General features: G+C 35.0%; 1 protein-coding gene and 1 long non-coding RNA gene across 14 annotated transcripts in view; one reads left to right on the forward strand and one right to left on the reverse strand.

Annotated features, from left to right (window-relative positions):
* LOC144301763 (uncharacterized) overlaps positions 1 to 20,307 on the reverse strand; it is a 305,839-nt gene that overhangs the window by 65,992 nt on the left and 219,540 nt on the right. The window contains exon 3 of the long non-coding RNA XR_013368566.1: positions 13,685 to 13,781. This is a non-coding gene — a long non-coding RNA (uncharacterized LOC144301763). The remainder of the gene's footprint in view (positions 1 to 13,684; positions 13,782 to 20,307) is intronic.
* The window catches only part of LOC144301762 (uncharacterized), a 161,350-nt gene that overhangs the window by 466 nt on the left and 140,577 nt on the right, over positions 1 to 20,307 (forward strand). For 3 of the 13 annotated variants that reach the window (XR_013368561.1, XR_013368565.1, XM_077878844.1), the window contains exon 2: positions 17,722 to 17,896. The exons of the other annotated variants lie outside the window; for them this stretch is intronic. The gene's annotated coding sequence lies outside the window, so the exon portion shown is untranslated. The remainder of the gene's footprint in view (positions 1 to 17,721; positions 17,897 to 20,307) is intronic. 13 annotated transcript variants of the gene reach the window in all.

The following is a 20,307-nucleotide window of genomic DNA, read 5'->3' on the forward strand; positions in this document are numbered from 1 at the left end:
CAGTACAACCAACATCTGCTTATACAGTGGATATAATTACCTCCTCTTAGGATTTGTAACCCCTTGAAACTAAGTGAGAAGCCAGAATCAATGTCAAATCTAAAAGAAAAATTTATTGGCCATCTAGACTTCATTTTATTTTTTTTCAGTTTTTATTCAAATTCTAGTTAGTTAACATACAGTGTAAAATTAATTTCAGCTGTACAACATAATGATTCAATACTTCCATACACACCCAGTGCTCAATACAAGTGCCCTCCTTTATCCCCATCACCCATTTAACCCATCCTCCCATCCCACCTCCCTTCTGGTAACCATCAGTTTGTTCTCTTTGGTTGAGTCTATTTCTTGGTTTGCCTCCCTCTCTCTTTTTTCCCCCTTTGCTCATTTGTTTCTTAAGTTCCACATATGAGTGAAATCATTTTGCTTAGCTTAATACTCTCTATCACCATCCCTGTCATTGCAAATGACAAAGCTTCGTTCTTTTTTATGGCTGAATAGTATTCCATTTTCCATCTATCAGTCGGTGGACACTTGGGCTGCTTCCGTAATTTGACTGTTGTAGATAACGCTGCTATAAATGCCGAGGCATATGTATTTCTTAGAATTAGTGTTTTTGTATTTTTAGATCAATACGTAGTAGTGCAATTGCTAGATCATACAGTAGTTATATTATTACCTTTTTGAAGAATCTCCATACTGTTTTCCAGAGTGGCTGCACCAGCTTGCATTCCCATCAGCAGTGTAAGAGGGTTCCCCTTTCTCCACATTCTCACCAGCACCTGTTGTTTCTTGTGTTTTTGATTTTTATCATTCTGACAGGTGTGAGGTGATATCTCATTATAGTTTTGATTTGTATTTACCTGACGATGACTGGTTCTGAGCATCTTTTCATGTTGGCTATCCGTATGTCTTCTTTGGAAAAATGTCTATTCATGTCTTCTGCCCATTTTTAATAAGACTATTTGATTTTTTGAATGCTGAATTGTACAAATCCTTTATATATTTTAGATAGTGACTATTTATTAGCTATGTCATTTGCAAATATCTTCTCCCATTCCATAAGTTGCCTTTTAGTTTTGCTGATTGCATCTTTCACTCTGCAGAAACTTTTTAATTTGATGAAGTCCCAATAGCCTATTTTTGCTTTTGTTTTCCTTGCCTTAAGAGACCTATCTGGAAAGAAGTTGCTAACACAGACTGCCTGTGTTCTTCTCTAGGATTTTTATGTCTCACACCTAGGTTTTTAATCCATTGTGAATTAATTTTTGTGTTTCGTGCAAGAAAATAGTCCAGTTTCATTCTTTTGCATGTTGCTATCCATTTTTCCCAACACAATTTGTTGAAGATGCTGTCTTTTTCCCATTGGGTAGTCTTTTCTGCTTTGTTGAAAATTAACTGATCAACTGATCACACACTTTCATTTTATATATGAACAAAACTATGAATCTAAAAAGTTTAGAGAGCTGCCCTGGATCACACAGGCCATGAGGAGCAAAGAAAGATCAAGATTCCTTAGGAATCCCAGGAGAGTGACTTTTCCAGTAGATCTCAGAGTCTGAGAATTAGGAGCCCTCAGGTTTGGAACAGGCCCTTTTGGTAGGAGTCACTAGCTGTCGGGCAGTTGAGAAGGCTAGACCAATGACAAAAGTGAGTTTCTTTTAAAAAGTAGCATTTCTTTCTTATTCTCTTTTCATGACTTTTTGTCCCCCTAAATCTTGTATCCAATAGAATTACAACTTAACCAATGGGAAAATTTTCCAGTCCCATGAGTGGGAAATAAGGTCAGGTGCACATACCCCCTAAATTGATATATATTTGGCAGCTAATGGATTTTAAGAAGATAGGAAAGCATAAATCAATTTCTCCTGCAATCTAATCCAAATTGTTTATTTTACATTGTTAACTTTTTGCTCTGCTAAACTCTCATCATAAAAGTTTTCACTAAGCAAAATGAAAGTTGTGTTGTCTTCTTTAGCTTTTCTTTCCTTTGTTCTAGCATTTGATCTATACATAGAGTCTAAAAACTATTGAAAATTACTTCACTCTTTTGTCTCACAATTATGCTACACTGAGTAACCATTTATAAACCTAACCTTCTGTTATAAGTTTTTCTCTCCACTATGTGTTAAAAATAGAAGTTTTGGGTGAAAAATTAAGATCATTTTAATTATGATCAAAACATCTATAAAAGTTCCACCTATTAATATTTCCACCAACAATACATAAGAGTACTTGCTAACCCACTAGACATTAACAAATTCACATTAACGTGGTATATTTTCTCTCATCATGAGTGGTTGACCTATTTTCCTTTATTTCATGACATCTAATTCTTTTTCATATTCTTTGCCCATTTTCCTAAATGTCTATCATAAAGGATTAAATATATTTCTGTGTAGCCAATTAATAAAATAATAGGCAGCCATTACTAAAAGTCAGGCAATTCTAAATGACCTAATATGGGAAAACCTCTGATATATATTGTTAAACTTTTTAAAAGCTGTCAAGTGAGCAAAATGTGTGAAGGGGAATGGGAGGTACAGGCTTCCAGTAATGGAATGAATAAGTAACAAGGATAAAAAGTACAGCATAGGGAATATAGTCAATGGTATTGTAATTGCTTGGTTGTATGGTGGCTGATGGTAGCTACACTTATGGTGAGCACAGCACAGTACTGACTTGTCCAATCACGATGTTGTACACTTGAAACTGATATAAAATTGTGTATCAGCTATACTTCAACTTTTAAAAATGAGAAAAGCGCGTCAAATAGTGTGCATAACATGCTAACATTAATTTTCTCAGAAAGATCTATACACAACTATACTTGTATGTGCAGAGAACATCTCTGGAATGAAAACTAGAAAACATCTCTGGAATGAAAACTAGAAAACCTCTGAGAAGAAGTATGATGGACAGGCTAAGGAGAACAACTTTCTTTTATACTTGTACACAATATGTTATTTGGCAACTTTTTATTTCTTTTGGTTTTTACTACACATATGTGTTAGCAACTTAAATAAAAAATGGTAATATCTGGGCAGCCCAGGTGGCTCAGTGGTTTAGCACCGCCTTCAGCCCAGGGTGTGATCCTGAAGACCCGGGATCAAGTCCCACGTCAGGCTCGCTGGATGGAGCCTGCTTCTCCCTCTCCCTGTGTCTCAGCCTCTCTCTCTCTTTCTCTCTCTCTCTCTCTCTCTGTGTCTCTCATGAATAAATAAAATCTTTTTTTAAAAAATGATAATATCTGAAAACTGAAAAAAAAATACCATATTAAATAGAAATAGTAAGAAGCAAGGGAAGGTGAAATCAAAAAGTTGTCAGTGAATCCTTCCCCAAACAGTCATAGGAAGTTGAAAATACGGTTGTTGGTTTTAACTGTCAATGAACAGCCAGAGGGCATCAAGACCGGCTGTATTGGCATCTACCTCCTTGGGTGACTGGTAATTCTATTTGTCCCTGGTAGACCTTCCCTTGCTTGAAGGAATCCTGAGGCACAGAAGTAGCACAAAGAGTTTTTGGAAGGCCAGTTAGTAGTGAGTCTTCCTCAGAGAGGCAAAATACAAAACTAGAACAACAAAACCTAATTCACCGGTAAGAAATTTTATCACTAAAAAAAAAAAAAAAAAAAAAAAAGAATTTTTATCACTGAGTTCCTAGAAATCATGTAACACTCTGGACTATAGTCTCCATAAGAGAGACACATAATTGGATTATGAATTATTTATTTATGTACTTTTATAACAACAGAAATAAGAATTACAAAGAATTTCAACCATGAATAAAAAATGAAATCACCTATAATCCCACTTTACAAATAAAGCACAATGTTAATATTTTTATTTTTCTTATATACGAATGCATACATTACATATTTTATATGCTCTGTATACATTTTAAGTTTTTACATATACAGGGCAACCCCGGTGGCGCAGTGGTTTAGCGCCGCCTGCAGCCCAGGGCATGATCCTGGATTCCCTGGATCGAGTCCCATGTCAGGCTCTCTGTATGATGCCTGCTTCTTTCTCTGCCTGTGTCTCTGCCTCTCTCTCTCTGTCTCTATGAATAAATGAATAAAAAATTTTTTAAAGTTTTTACATATACAGATAATTTATATATATTTATTTCATTTATTTTTACATACTTGGGATAATGCTTTTTAAAAACATTTCTATAAATAGATACAACCAATTATCTCAAGGAATACTTTCAGAGGAAGCAAAATTTATATTGATGTCCAAAGAATTTAGGATTATTCTATTCTCTGTAAGTGCGATGATTGAATTTTCTTCTTTTGGACACTGTTTGGCGAGTTTTGATATTAGGTTATACTAGCTTTGTGGGTTTTTAAAAATATTTTATTTATTTATTTGAGAAAACGAAAGAGTCAAAGCATGAGCTTTGGGGAGGAGGCAGTGGGAAAGGGACAAGCAGACCCCCTGCTGAGCAAGGACCCAATGTGAAGCTCTATTCAGAGTGATCCTGAGACCCTGAGATCATACTCTAAGCCAGATACTTAATCGTCCGAGTCACCCAGGTGCCTCAGGTTATACTAGCTTTGTAAAAACAAGTTTGGAATCGTCTTTATGGGGTGTGTGTGTGTGTGTGTGTGTAAAGCAATTTAAAGAGCACTGCAATTAAAGTTTGAATATAATTTTCTACAACACTGTCTGGACCCAGAACTTTTGTGGAGGTAGTTGACATTTTTTAAAACTTCTCTCAAGGTTATTGTTATATTTAATTATCTATATCTCCTTGTCTTCATTTTAATTATACGTATTTATCTATAAACCATCCAGTTCAAGGAAATTGTCAAATGTATATTTTTAATCTACTCTTCAGTTTTCATATATGGCCTCTGATTTTCAAAATTTGTGGGGGGTGCTGATGAGCTGCTTTCATTAATTTTTTATCTGATTGCAACTGTATATTTAACTGACTTTTTCTTAGAACCAACTCTTGAAGTTGCTTACTTACAATTAACAGTTTACTCAGACTTAGAATTCTACTCTGATGTTTTCTGATTCTGTTGTTATCTTTATTACCCATTTCATCCTAGTTATTAATTTCCCAAATTTATGAGTTGAATGCTTATTTATTTTCTTTCTTTTATTTTTAAATAATGAAGGCAGGGTTAGAAAAGGATTGCATTATTGATGCATATTGAATGTTATTTCATAAAACAAGGATATATTATATAAATCTCAGAAGGCTTTAAAACATTTACAACTTAAAAATTATACTTGAAGCCACATAAAAATGTACTAGTCATATTGATTACAGAAAAATCTCCAAAGTGCTATAAACATATGGAAAGTATAAATCATAACACTAATAAATTTGATCATATAAAATGAATATAGTAATGACAAATAATAAGGCAATGAATTATCAAAAAGTTTACCTTTTAAGACTTTAAAGAATATTTGGAGATAAGCTTTAACATAGCATACAAAGTCCATCCATTAATAATGGATATAGATCGTTTCTTCTTCAACAACAAAAAATATCACTGGAGGAGATTTTTCTACCCCCCATCCCCACACTTCTTACTGCACATTGTAAGTTCAGCTATGAAAATAAAAATAAATGATATAAAGGTGACTTGAGAATTGTGATTGGATGAATAAATCACCAGAGCTTCCCTTTGTTGAAAAAGAACTATGAAGGTTTTAATAAAACTATTGGCTATAAACTGTCAACTCATCATGTATATGGGGAGCCAAGAGCAGCAGTGTGAAACGTTATGTTTATTTGTTGGAAGGCATTCAACATAATCCACTCAAGTTTTAATGAGCAAATAAATAAAGGCAGCAAAAATTTAACTATAGGATTTTACTTGGTAATTTTAAATAATCAGATTAAACAAATGGGTCATTGCAAGAACTAATTTGTACTGCTGCTATTTATATACATACATTTTGTATCTACTTTCTTAACTGGATTGAGGTCATATGAACAAGTGAATCTCTCCTCTATGTGCAGCCATTTTCAAAACACATTTTAAAGGAACATATTTTCTTCTGGGTATGACATGGACAGGAAGCAAAATTTAACATAAAATAGAACTTTTGTTAAAAATACATAATTAAGTTGGATTCTCTTAACTTTTCCTTCTTTTAAACAAGCATTGAGGGATCCCTGGGTGGCGTAGCGGTTTGGCGCCTGCCTTTGGCCCAGGGCGCGATCCTGGAGACCCGGGATCGAATCCCACGTCGGGCTCCCGGTGCATGGAACCTGCTTCTCCCTCTGCCTGTGTCTCTGCCTCATTCTCTCTCTCTCTCTGTGACTATCACAAATAAATAAAAATTAAAAAAAATTTTAAAAAAATAAAATAAAATAAACAAGCATTGATTCTTGTAAGTTGACAGAAAAATTTGAAGAACAACATATTTATGGTCAAAGAATCACTATTATATCTTATAATACTGCTGGGATTAAGAAATTTGATTAAGGATAATGATGTTGCCCATTCCTATCGTTTGGATCAGTAATGATAGCTTTAAAAAAAAAAGATTTTATTTATTTATTTGAGAGAGAGAAAGAGAAAAAAAGAACAAGTGGAGTCAAAAAGGGAAAGGGAGATAGAGAAGCAGATGCCCCACGAGCAAGGAGGCAAAGGTGGGGCTTGATTCCTGGGGTCCTGGGGTCATGACCTGAGCCAAAGGCAGACCAGACGGGTAAATGACTAAGCTACTCAGGCACCCCAGTAATGATAACGTTTTAAAATAAAAATTTTGAAAAACTAAATAAATAAATAAATAAATAAATAAATAAATAAATAAAATAAAAATTTTGTAATGTTCTGTTTATAAGCTTATGTAAATGATGCTCTGCAGGAGTCAGCTCCTTTTTGCTATTTCCTGTTTTTAAAAATTTAGCAGTCCTCTTCTGAAGATTTTCTATTTGTTAATAGGTTAAACAAAAGGTTGAACAGGTTAAATAAAATTGTTGCAATTTTTGTTTAATAAAGATCTCATTACTGATCAAACAATGAGACTGAGAAAGAATTTTCGTATCAGATATGGAACTCTGGCCTGCTATTTAAAAGGTAACAGAAATTAAATTCATAAAGACAAGAAATTGAGAAAAAATAAAACTTCAAGCTATTATGCTTATTAGATTATGATTCTGAAAAACTCCTATCTCATCACTCTCATGGTATGAGACTGGTTCTAGTTAACATGATCTGACTCAAATTAAAGTCTGATGAACAGATTTTTGAATGAATAAAATAGAAAATTTAATATTTTATTAGACACCAAAATTGTTTCCAATAAAGAAAGGAAATACAGAAGTTGAACGTTCTATTTCAGGTTGTTGTTACATGTTTTACAAGCAATTTTTGATATTAATTTTGGCTGAAGTTGTTACTGGAAACACTTTAGTTTTCGATTAGAATACAAAACTTCACTTACACAGAAAAAAAGCACACACTCAATTATAAGAATATAAAAGTGGCTAAATAATAGCAAATGATCAATGGTGCTAAATAAATATAAGACCTAAAGTATAATATGATGTTCTTAAAGAATAGGTATGTGGCCAATATTTATTCAATCCTAGTGATGCTTTTCAAAGCACAATGATTACAGAAAATAACAAATCTTCTGGTTTAGGTAGAAATCATTTCAAAATTTATGTTAAAATGGCCAAATATGTACAATGTATTTCTTTAAATATTATCACTTAGAGAAATCAAAATCAGATGATTAACTTAGTGAATAATAAAGTGAGAGAAGCAATTTTACACAAAATTAAAAAGTAAGTAGTATTTATCAGTTCAACCAGAGTGCACAGGAAAATGAGAACTAAGCCGAAAACAACATTTATTGTGCATACCATGGAATTATCAGGAAGAAAACAATGAGGTTGAAATTAATGAGCATTTTAATGTTTTTGCACTTATTATTTTAAAAAGTACACTTTTAAGTGAAGAACTGAAAAAAAACAGCTGGCATTTTTAAGCCTTGGATAAAAAGATTATGGAGGACAACACTATGAAAATGTCACTAGAATGATTGATTTTTTGAGGCTTTACAATCTAGAATTTTGGCTGATAATCCTGAAACATTCCTAAAACATGTGCAGCACATAGTTTGAATCTATTATCAGGAGACCTCAAGTAGACTCAAAGAAATGAAATACTTTGAAATGATTTGAAATCTATATGTGCTATTTTCTGCATCTGCCTAAAAATGTAATATCTGGAAGAAAGTATCAATTTTACAAACATTCTGGGAGACATGATAAAAATGCTAAGTAGTGTTAAAAACATCCAAAATTAAAAACATACTTGAAAAGATAAGCAAAACAATCAAAGAACCTCAAGCTAAAGGAAAATTTGGTCTTTCATAAAAAATGCAATAATCTGCATAATTCAAAATTATTTGATATTAACTTTTGAAAGTTATTCATATTTTCTTAAAAATACAAAAATGAATGTATGTAAGGACCCCATGAAAAAAATGCCCTTTTTTTCTTTGGTCCTTTCCTGCTTCTATTCTTTTTAGGACTTGCATACCCTTCCTTACATATGCCTTAATGTATGTTCTCCTTGTAAAAGTCAAGGAATTAATGATTTCCTTGGAGTCTTCAGCACAATAGATGACATCCAAGGAGTAACTGGGTGAGGTGGTCATGAACTTGTGAACGCTCTCCCAAGAAAACTGACTCCAAACATCTTGATGCCAACCAAGATCCCTGGCTCCAGGGCATAAGAGACTTATGGAGGACATCTGAGCATTCGTCTTTGTTCATCCAGTTCCTGGATGCCTGAAAAGACACATACACCAGACCACCATCCTCAATAAAAACTCCAGACCCTCAAGCCAAGATGAGATTCATGCCCCTTTTTCTTTCTGAGTCTCCCAGGCACATTATCTGTATCTGCTCTATCCCTTCAGTAAACCCTGCTCTTGCTGCTTCTTGACTCATGTTTGATTTCCATGCTTCATAAAGCCAAGAATCCTCTGGGCTGTGGGACCCACTCTAAGTCCTCAGACTCAGACTGCCTGCATCATCTTATCATGATATAAAATAAAAAATTTAGGGTTTATTTCTCCACCTTAGTTTTAAGAATTTGTTGCCCAGTCTATTAGCCACTGATTCAACAAAATAAACTTCTCCAAATTCAAATGACATTAATCAGAAAAAATTATTTTGGCATTGATGATAATAGAGCATAAGTTAGTTGAAGATATTGACTACAAAAACATAACTAGTGAATTTCCTAAAAATGTGTGAAAAAATAATTTTATTAAACTAGTATGACATTTATAATTTATGAATATACTAATTTTATTCTCATCCAAACATCACTGCCCATCAACAAAACATGCAGACAAGTACAATATTTAAATTCATTCATCTTTGGTATTTTGCCAAATTTCAGTCATGAAATGCCACAGATGCACACATTTAGTATGTTGTTATGAAGGTGTATTTGTCAAGATAAAAGAATACCCTGTATTTAATAATTTTAGATATATATATGTATATCTATATATGTGTGTATATCTATATATGTGTGTGTATATATATATATATCTTTTGAATAATTAGACTCATGGTATGTGGGCCTCCATTTGCACTATTTCCCAGAGTCTGAAAATGAGTTTTTTTAAGCTTTGTTTTTTCAGAGTCTGAAAATGTTAATGGCAGGCCTAATCATTGGTATCTCTTTAAAAAAAGTTATTTGCATTCTGAATTGAGCACTAAGTCAGTTTTTAAAATGTAAGAAAACACTTGGTCCTAGGTAGAGTAAGACTAGAAGACAGGCTTTGTCTATAAAAGACAGGTGACTTCTTATAGATGCTTTTTGTGGGGTGGGGAAGGTTTCTCCAAGTCTGTTGGTCTGGATCCCAATAGAAAATACATTTAAATTAGGGTTAATTCAAGGAAGGTTACCAGAAAACTACAACTGAGAACAATATAGGAAATGACAAGAATGTAGTACCTTAGGGCAGAGCTCTTAACACACCTAGGCTCAAAGGGCTGCCTTGAAAGGAAGAGGTTTCAGTAGAGAGAAACAATCCAAAGGACTTAGTCCCACAGGACTAATCCAGGGGAATAAATAAAATTCTCTCCCTTTCTGTCTTCCCTCATATTTTTTTTAAGACTCCCATTGGATGAAAGCAATCATAAAATAGAGGGCAAGAGGGATCCCTGGGTGGCGCAGCGGTTTGGCGCCTGCCTTTGGCCCAGGGCGTGATCCTGGAGACCTGGGATCGAATCCCATGTCGGGCTCCCGGTGCATGGAGCCCGCTTCTCCCTCTGCCTGTGTCTCTGCCTCTCTTTCTCTCTCTCTCTCTGTGACTATAAATAAATAAAAATTTTAAAAAAATAGAGGGCAAGAGAGCTCATTGATACAATCCATATAGACTATCCTCTCAGGATATAAATGTGGGTAGAGAAGGACAGAGAGAGATTTAGTGGGAAAAAAAGTTACCTGGTGAGGTACATCTTTTCTCCCTTTAGATCACTCTTATTCTTCATGGGTTTGAAGTTTCATTCTCCACATAGGAGACATACAAATATCACCAGGTACCATATCATTGTGGCGATATTAATTTGGCCATATGCCCAACTTGAAACCTAAAATATTAACTAAAACTCATATTCTTCATTAAAAAGAAAGAAATAGGTAGAAGGGTAATTTAACATTAAAATAGCTGCAACATTCTGCTTCTACAGCTGATTCAAAGACCTGAATTAGTAAACATAATTGTTTACCTCACAAACTATTCCATGTTCCTTTACACTCTGTCAGTGACTCAGCTCAGACCACTCTCAACACCTTTTGTCACAGACTCAATCTGTGAGTACTCTTGAGAACTATCTCTGAGATCATGATTTATATGTAGAAAGTTTATTTGGACTTGCTCAATATCAACAGTTATGAAGTAAAGAAGCAGAATTGGGCAGAGGGAGAATTTGAACAGTGACACTCTCAACAAAGACTTTAGCTGATTCTATAGATTAGAGCTGGGATGGTTCTTCAGAGATGTTCTATATTGTGGCATGGGAACAGACCTTAATGCCTCTGTATGACCAATTACTGAATTGAGCTGTCTCTAGGAAGGGGGCATGACTTTAGGTAGGTAGAATCTCTTCAGCTAATACGACGTCTTGGATGAGAACTCAATTGAGAACAGTTGGCTGCCAATGACTCCCAGAAGCAGAAGAAATGAATACTTTAGTCTTAGAAAACAGTCATTGGATCATGACCTCTACTATAGCCACTCTTTTTGGGGTCACTTTGAGAACTGCTGTCACCTTCTAACTGATGCTGATACTACAATCAGATCTACCAATAAACCAGGTTCACTCTTTTTCCTTCTGCATGGTGGCAAAGAAGTGAAGTAGGTACCTTGTTCAACTGATTCATCCATTGTGCTAGTGGTCTATTACATACCACCTCCATTTTATAAAGTAATGCTGCTATTCATATCCAACTTTTATATCTGGGCTGATTCTGAATAACATACAGCTCATCTTGGATAATCAGATTCACATAATTACAGTGTTTTACAAGGTCAAGCATCTACTTTCTACCACAGTCCAGTGACAAGCCAGAAACAGTTGATAGAAGAATATGGAGAATATTGCATCACTCCTAAACTGTAGCTGCCTGAGCTGGGATTTCTTGTACTTGGATTTGGAAAAGTGTCATACAACATTGTGTCTGTCACAAATACTTGAAAAAAAAATCATTGGTTATGTTACATAATTAAACTCAAATTATAAAATGGCTTGAGCCAAAATCAGCCTTGTTTCAGAGCTCTTTTTAATTCAAGGCATGAATCAATACTAATACCTTTACTAATCTGGATAAGTAAATGGGTTAAGGAAGAAGATGATGGAGAATATACCGCTTCCAAAAATCCAAGATCTACCAAGCTGTGTCTCTTTCACTAGGTTAGGTGGAATAATTTGTTTTATTGTTTAGAAGGGCTGTCTTACCATGAACCCCTAAAAATTCCATTGATGTGGCATACTACTGAATTTTTTCAGCATTTATCTCCCATTCTCTGACACACATATAGCTTACTCATTTATGGTGCTGTTACTTCCTGTTCACCATTTTCAATCAGCACAACATGTTTGATGTAAGGAATTGAGATGATTTTCAGGCCACACCCAGCTCACACCTCAGACTGAATCTAAATCTGCATTTTAAGGATTCCCAGGTGATTCACATGTACATTAAAATGTGAGGGCAGCCTGGGTGGCTCAGCGGTTTAGCACCACCTTCAGCCTGGGTTGTGATCCTGGAGACCTGGGATCGAGTCCCACGTCTGGCTCCCTGCATGGAGCCTACTCCTCCCTCTGTCTATGTTTCTGCCTCTCTCTCTCTCTCTCTCTCTCTCTCTCTCTGTGTGTGTGTCTCTCATGAATAAATAAATAAAATGTTTTTAAAAAGTTTTTTAAAAATGTGAGAAGCACAGCCTCACACTACATCATATAGTCATGTAAGTCAGTGATTTGACACAGTCTTGAGGCAAAACAGAATAAGTACACTTTGTCCTACTATGTAAATATCCCCATTCCTACATAAAAGTCCTATCCTTCCCCACTATGGTCCTTACCTTAGTGTGAAATAATTAGCAAGATCGAGTATCTAATTGACTGTTACAATCAACCCCTATTGGTCTTCAGTCTTATATTCCCCTATGAATTCATGAGATTCCTTCAAAACGGCTAAAAAACCTTCCAGCTCTCCACAGTATTCATAATTGTCTGTTAATAGCTGATATTTTCACTTTTCCTATACATGTATCTCTAAAGCTATAAACTGAATCCAAGAAATCCAACAATCATATAATCACTACCATTACCTTAACCACTAAGTGCCACAGCCACTTGATCTCCATCTGTGCTTCATCTAATGATTCGATTTAATTAATCATAATGCCATGCTATGCTATGGATCACCCAGGCCCCATCCCATTTGGCAAAGAGTTATTACCCCTGTGTTTTTGTTTTTTTGTTTTTTTTTTTGCATATATGAATGATTCTATTCTAGAATTCCATTTAACCCTCAATATGGTCCCAGGAAGGCATATTCTATCTAGGATATTTTGAATAAGGCTGAATAAAGTGAAATCATAGGGGGATACTGCCATTATTCCAGGCCTAGTAAAAATGGACTGTTAACACATCTGGATAAGAAAAAGGAGGGTAGGTAAAGTTATTATCAGAATCCAGAAATAGTGTTATAAACAGACCACCTTGAAAGTGGTGTCAGTTAAGTGTCACAGAAAGTCATAGGCACAGAAAGGAATAGTATTCTGACCCCTTAATTGTCCTGCCCTCTTACCTACTTTCAGGGTTTTCCCATTGACCAAATACAACAAGAAGTCAATGGACAAAAGAACCCATTGATGCATATTATTGAAATCAGTCACTTGGGGAAAAGAATCAGGTGCAAAAAAAAATGGAAAATACACCTGAGGGAAAACAGAAACATACAGCACATCACAATTCAATATCCAAGATACAATGAAAAATAGAAGTGCCTAGAGTAGGAGAGGCTTAAGCCTTCAGCAGAATATTTTCTGCTGGAAGGCAAATTACTGGGGAGGGGAAGGGAAATTATAATCAGAAATTTGTTTGATGAGAAAAGAAACAGGAACAAGTATGTTCATTAGATTAATGATTATTAACAAGTTATTATAACCTGATGTAGTCGTCTTCACTGCAGCGACATTCTTCATTCCTTTTTTTTAAAATAAGGTTTTGAATTCTTCCCATGTCTTCAAAGAGCTCCTGGTCTACTGAAAAAACATAAAATCAAGTAATAAGTTCTATGTCAGAGGTAAACACAAAGTGCATGAGAACTGAAGTAAAGGCACTTACATAGACTAATGGATCAAGGGAGGTTCTTGGTAAGGATTATCTGTGCAGAGTGTTAAGGATTAGTAGGTGTTATATAGGAAAGAAGAATGAGAAGTATATTCAGCAGAAACAACATTATATGCAAAAGTATTGTGGACTATGCAGAAATTTTCAAATTTCAATCTATTATGTCTGGGATGTATGTGTAATGGTTGTGGCAAGAGATGTTTATTTAGCCAGAAACAAAATTAAGCCAAGGCTTTTACATGCTAAGAAACTTATACTTTACCCTGGAGTTAATTGGGGAGCTACAGAAAAAATGTAAAGCTTGGGAATAGCCTGAATCCTGAAAGAAATCCACCCACTAATTAGCTACTCTTTCTCCTAGATAGTGTTAAAGTCATTCTGGCAAATCTTTTTGCTGCTTCAGGCTCTACTTTTTTAGAATTAAAGCTAATGATTGCCCTTCTGTTTATATGTTCTCCTTTCTGACAGTGGTTAACTAACTTGTTAAATTTGATTTTCTGTTACAATGAGTTTCCAAATTTTCTGAAGTAATCTTGACTGAAAATCCATGATCTCTTCAGTCACATATTTATGTATATTTTCCATGGAGTCAGTTACTTATATGATAACTTATCTTTGCCAGTCATCCCAAGAACACATTTCACAGATTTTATTCTTAGGTACTATCTTTTGGGTTTTGGACTTTATAGCTTTTATTCTCAGGTATTGGTTAAAATTAAATGAGGAAAAATTCAGAACATTAGATCAGCTCTTTAGAAAGCTTATCTATGAATGACAGAAAATATTTTTATATATTTATTAGATTATACCATAAGAAATATGAGAATGATGAATATGTACATTATAAATAGACATTAGATGAATGGATAGATAAAGGGATATATGGAGATTAAGACTGATTTCTTCCAAAATAGGAAGGAACTTGTGGAAGGCTGAGATTGATCATTATAAGCAAGAAGATGATTATATGAAGAAACAAGTTATTGAAATAAAAGTTAATTTCATATATAGATGAGAGAAAACCATGGCAAAAAAAAATCTTCATATATCTTTCTCTAAGAAATAAAAGAAGTTGCAAGTGAAATATAGAACTCTTCAATGAGGGACACCTGGGTGGCTCAGCAGTTGAGCATCCGCCTTCACCTCAGGGTGTGATCCCGGAGTTCCAGGATGGAGTCCCACATCGGGCTCCCTGCATGGAGCCTGCTTCTTCTCCCTCTGCCTGTGTCTCTGCCTCTCTCTCCCTGTGTCTCTCATGAATAAATAAATAAAATCTTTAATAAATTAATAAATAAATAAATAAATAAATAAATAAGCCTAGCATGTAAGGTTAGGAAAGAAAAATTTAAAGACATTTTTAAAAATAAGCTTTATTCTCTGTTAATTATAAAACAACAGCAACAAGCAACCTAGCTTTGAGGCTTAAGTCTTATACTGGGGAAATAAAATTCGTATTTTATAGGATAAAATAGAAAAAAATTCTGTTAAGGACTGCAAGTACTATCTACATCATTGTCTTTTATTTTCAAGATAGTTTTTAATACAGTTGTTATTCAAAAAGAGTGGTAAAAATGAAAGCTACAACTGATGAGGCCACAGGCTTTTTCTCCCTTTTCAACAACAAAAGTGATATACTATGAGGGTCGATGCTTTTACAGAGTAATACTAGATTGCTTCAACAACTATGTTCTTTGAAATGAGTGTATTCATTGAATGTCAATATTCCTGTGTTATGAGCTGAATCCTAACCTCATAAAATTCATATTGTGAAGCTCTAATGTCCAGTATTTCAGAATATGATTGTACGTGGAGATGAATTTGAAAGATGTGATTAAATTAAAATGAGGGTGATAGGATGGGTCTTAATCCAATCTGACCAGTGCCCTTATAAGAGAGAAAATTTGGGCACACAAAGAGATACCAGTGATGATGCACAGAGAAGAAAAACCATGTGAGGACACAGGAAAAAGATGGCCATTTGCAAACTGAGAAGACAGGCCTCAGGAGATACTAAACCTGCTGACACCTTGATTTTGGACTTCCTAACAGTAAAAAAATAAATTTCTGTTGTTTACACCACTCGTCAGTGGTATTTAGTTATGACAACCCTATCAGAGTAATACAGATTTTGGTACTGAGAAGTGGGTTCTACTGTAAAAAAAATTTACAAATGTAGAAGTGGCTTTAAAACAGAGTAATGGGTCAAGACTGGAACAGTTTTGAGATGCACATTTTAAAAAGCCACAATTGCTTTATTTTTTTTAAGATTTTATTTATTCATGACAGACACAGAGAGGCAGAGATACAGGCAGAGGGAGAAGCAGGCTCTCAGCAAGGAGCCCGATGCGGGACTCAATCCCAGACCCCAGGATCAAGCCCTGAGCTGAAGAGAGACACTCAACTGCTGAGCCACCCAGGCTTCCCCACAATTGCTTTAAAAAGAGATTGTTGGTAAAAATATAAAAGATGCTTCTGGTCAAATCATTCAAATGGAAATGAGGAACATGTTATTGGACAATGACGGAAGGGTATTTCTTACAAATAACTTGTCTAGTTTTTGTGGAAGATAGAGTTCATGAACAATAAAAACCAATGTTTAGCTGGGGCAGTTTCTAAGCAAAATGTTGAGGGTATAGTCTGATTTCTCCTTACTATTTGTAATAAAATACAAAAAAGAGATGAACTGAAGCAATTATTAAACAAAAAGGAAGCAGAACTTGAAGCTTTGAAAAATTCTCAGCCTATCCATACTTCAAAAAGTGAAAAACTACATTCTGAAGAGAACATCAAGGGTGTGGCTGAACAATCATTTGATAAATAGTGTGACTTACACGTGTGAGTCATATGTGTGAATGACTCATACATGGCTGTATCCAATAGGACTTCTCAGCAGAAGAGAGGAATAGACATGAGTTATACCAGTAGAAACACCACCAGCTTGGATTAAAGAACAGAGAGAGAATGAAACAAAGGAAAACTATCAGAACAGAAAGGATAAGACAACAGAGTTATCTGGCTATAAATATACGTTATCCTTAAAGAAAAGGGAAGAATGACTCAGAAGGTGATCCAGATATCAGTAGGGTGCCCCTACCACCACAGGTGCAGAAGATACAGGCTCACAGGACAACGTGGTCTCTTCCTTGGTTTCAGCAGGGCAGAACTGTTGCCCAGAGCTAAGGGGACAACACTGTCACCCCAGTGGGTCCAGACAAGACCACTACCTCTGTGGGCTTAGAGGACAAAACATTGAACCAAAAGGATTGTTTCAAGCCTCAAAACTAAAGGAATTTTCCCTGCAAGGTTTGGACTTGCTTGGGGCCTGTGACTAGATTCTTCTTTCTAATTTCTCCCTTTTGGAATGGGAATGTCTATCCTATGCCTATCACATGTTTGTGTTCTGTTAAGAACATAATACAATATGTGTATCATGGTTTCACTGGTTACAGGTTCACAGCAGGAAGTGAATTTTACCTCAGGATGAATCACCCATACTTGATTCAGTCACAGCTGAGAAATCGATTTTAGAAATTTCCAATTCTTTATAATGGGCTACAAGAAAGCCTGCTCCACCTTTGCCCTTTGGAGAGATGCATTATCTTTATTATACTTGACAACAAAGAAAACTGTCCTCTGTTCTACAGAAAAGATGCTTTCTCTATATTGCAAGGCTATTTTGCTACTATACTACCTCCTGAAAAAGACACTCTTAAAAAACTGACTGCCACTGCTTGCTTGCAAGAAATGCGTGAGACACCCATGGAGAATTCTCTCCCAACAATAATTAATAGAAAAGTTTACTGACCCTTGTTCTACACTCTTGAATTTGTGCTATCGTGTTTGTTTCTTTAGGTCCTTTCTAGACAATTCCTCCTCATCAAAGCCATTTGTGAAAGTGTGCAAAAATCAGTCTTCCTTTTCAATGTCTTATGTGATGAAGTCATACCTGGTTTTTCTCTGAAGCTTTGGAATTTCCCTCTTCATTACTGTATTTACCCAAGTAATTATAATCCAGACAAAGAATGAGGTGAGTGCTACATGAGTGGTACAAATTGTGATGAAAGAATCACAAAGGGAAAAAATAATAATTTACATGGAAAGGATCTGGAATGTCCTTTCAGAAAACAGGATTTAAAGAGGGCCTTAAAGAACAGTCGGGGCATTGACAATAAAAATTTTCAGTGTAAGGGAGAGAATTACATGAGCAAAAAAAGCAGGTTGTAGGAAGCAAGGTGGATACTTAGAACAGCAGGGAACAAATCTGCAAGGTTAGGTCAAAGTAATAGGATATGAACATACTTTTTCATATTGTTTTGTGATTCAAATTCTGTTACCGCTAAAATGTCTGGGACATATTATGTGTACATTATGCAGAACAAGAAGGAAAAGGCAGACTCAGCAAAAAGAAGTCCAAGATAGCCTGCTGTGACAAGCAAAGCAAATGAGAAGCTTGTTTGACAAAAATAGATTCTACAGTCCAGTGCCTGTTCCTGATGTTGACAGAGGCAGAGGAGATGTGCATAATATAGAGCATTTATCAAGGTGATGTCAAAGGATGGTGGTTCCCACCTGGGAACTCATTCTAGGATTATGATTTACAAAGGGCAAAGAAAGGCTTCTAAATGTGTAGGCCATCGCAAAAAAGAAAATCTATCATTTACATTTATCATAATGGAATTTCTTAAATTTTTCACAAAACTTGAAAAGCTATCCTAAAAAGTGAATGCTTTGAAATTATATATAAAAATTTTTTAAGGAAGTTATGGTAAAAAAAAATTTCTTCCAGTTTCACCAAGCTATGACAAGTATGTAATAATTTCTTTAATTCTATCATTCACTTAGAAAATCTAGTCATATGATTTTTAAGAGCATTGTAAGTTACATATTAATATTTAATTCATTATATTATATTTGTGTGGTTGTCTAATGTCATTTCATGTGCAGTAGATATAAATCTCAATCCTAAACTTGAGTGCTCAAGAAATAGTACCTTCTTTTCTGCAACTCAGTGTTATTTCTTATTCTAAGTCCCTTTCCCTTCAGATACTTAGCCTTTCTCCCATAAGACCACTCTATGGTTCTGGTACCTCGATTCAGCACCAAGGCATTACAAGAGGGGATACTCTCTATTCACCAATCATTTCCCTTCATAGACATCTCTTATTCCTAGTTCTTTTACTAGAATCATCACATAGTTTTCTTTTTTTCACTTCATTAATGCCGTAATTTTATGAGTCTGTGAGAAAAATGCCTCTTCAAAATGCTCTAGGTAGCTTCTTCCCTTCTTTCCTACGGAAACTCAGCTCCTCTCTGGCATCAGTCATGACTTTTGAGTTGAAAAGGAATATTTTAATTAGCATAATCATCATGTTTCACAAGGCTGACACTAAGGAAACAGTCCAGAGAATTACAAAAATAGTTAAAGACAAGAGAACTAAATAAATAAGTAAATCTACTCAGAATAATAGGTGTTAGGGCCCTACTGCTAGATAAAGAAGGTACAAATACAAAAGGGGACAAAAGCTAGAGCAAATCTGAGGTATCCATGTGAACATGTAGTTTTTACATAGAAATAGACAAAAATACGTATATATGTGAATTTATGCGTAATCCTGGAGGTAATGAACACACACTTGGTTCCCAGACTGGTGTTTCTAAATCCATTCATTCTCCAATTTAAAAACAACAGCAAAAAGTTGCCAGGGCTTCAGCTAGGAAAATATAAGATTAACCAAAAACATTCTGTCATGACAGAAACTAAGGGAGCTTATTCCAAGATTCATAGGGACATTTCAAAAGATTAGACAAGTTGATCTTAAGGTTGTACCATTGACTAACCTTGGAAAAAAATTAATATCAAAATAAGTAATGATAATTTATTGTAGCCCATTAAAAATGGAAATCTCTATCTTATAGTAGAATGCCAACTAACAAATATAGAAGGCATAGTGAAATTCGAAAATCACCATTCCATAATCATCATCATAATAATCGATTCAGGAAAGAATCATTAATGGATGCTAAAATTAGTAGATCAATGTTTGATGCAAAACAGGATATTTACATAGTCTCAAAGTATCTTCCCACAAAATATTTTTTATTTATTTATAAGTATAAGATACTTATTTTTTTAATAATAAATTTTTATTGGTGTTCAATTTACCAACATACAGAATAACACCCAGTGCTCATCCCGTCAAGTGCCCCCCTCAGTGCCCGTCACCTATTCACCCCCACCCCACGCCCTCCTCCCCTTCCACCACCCCTAGTTCATTTCCCAGAGTTAGGAGTCTTTATCTTCTGTCTCCCTTTCTGATATTTCCCACACAAGATACTTATTTATTAATCTTAGAAAGGAAAAATCTGGCAGACACAATTTTAAACAAGTTATAAAAGTTACCCCTACCAACTGTAGGACAAACCATATGACATCTCATG

The sequence above is a fragment of the Canis aureus genome, chromosome 30 (genome assembly GCF_053574225.1).
Source record: "Canis aureus isolate CA01 chromosome 30, VMU_Caureus_v.1.0, whole genome shotgun sequence".
Classification (NCBI taxonomy): Eukaryota; Metazoa; Chordata; class Mammalia; order Carnivora; family Canidae; genus Canis; species Canis aureus.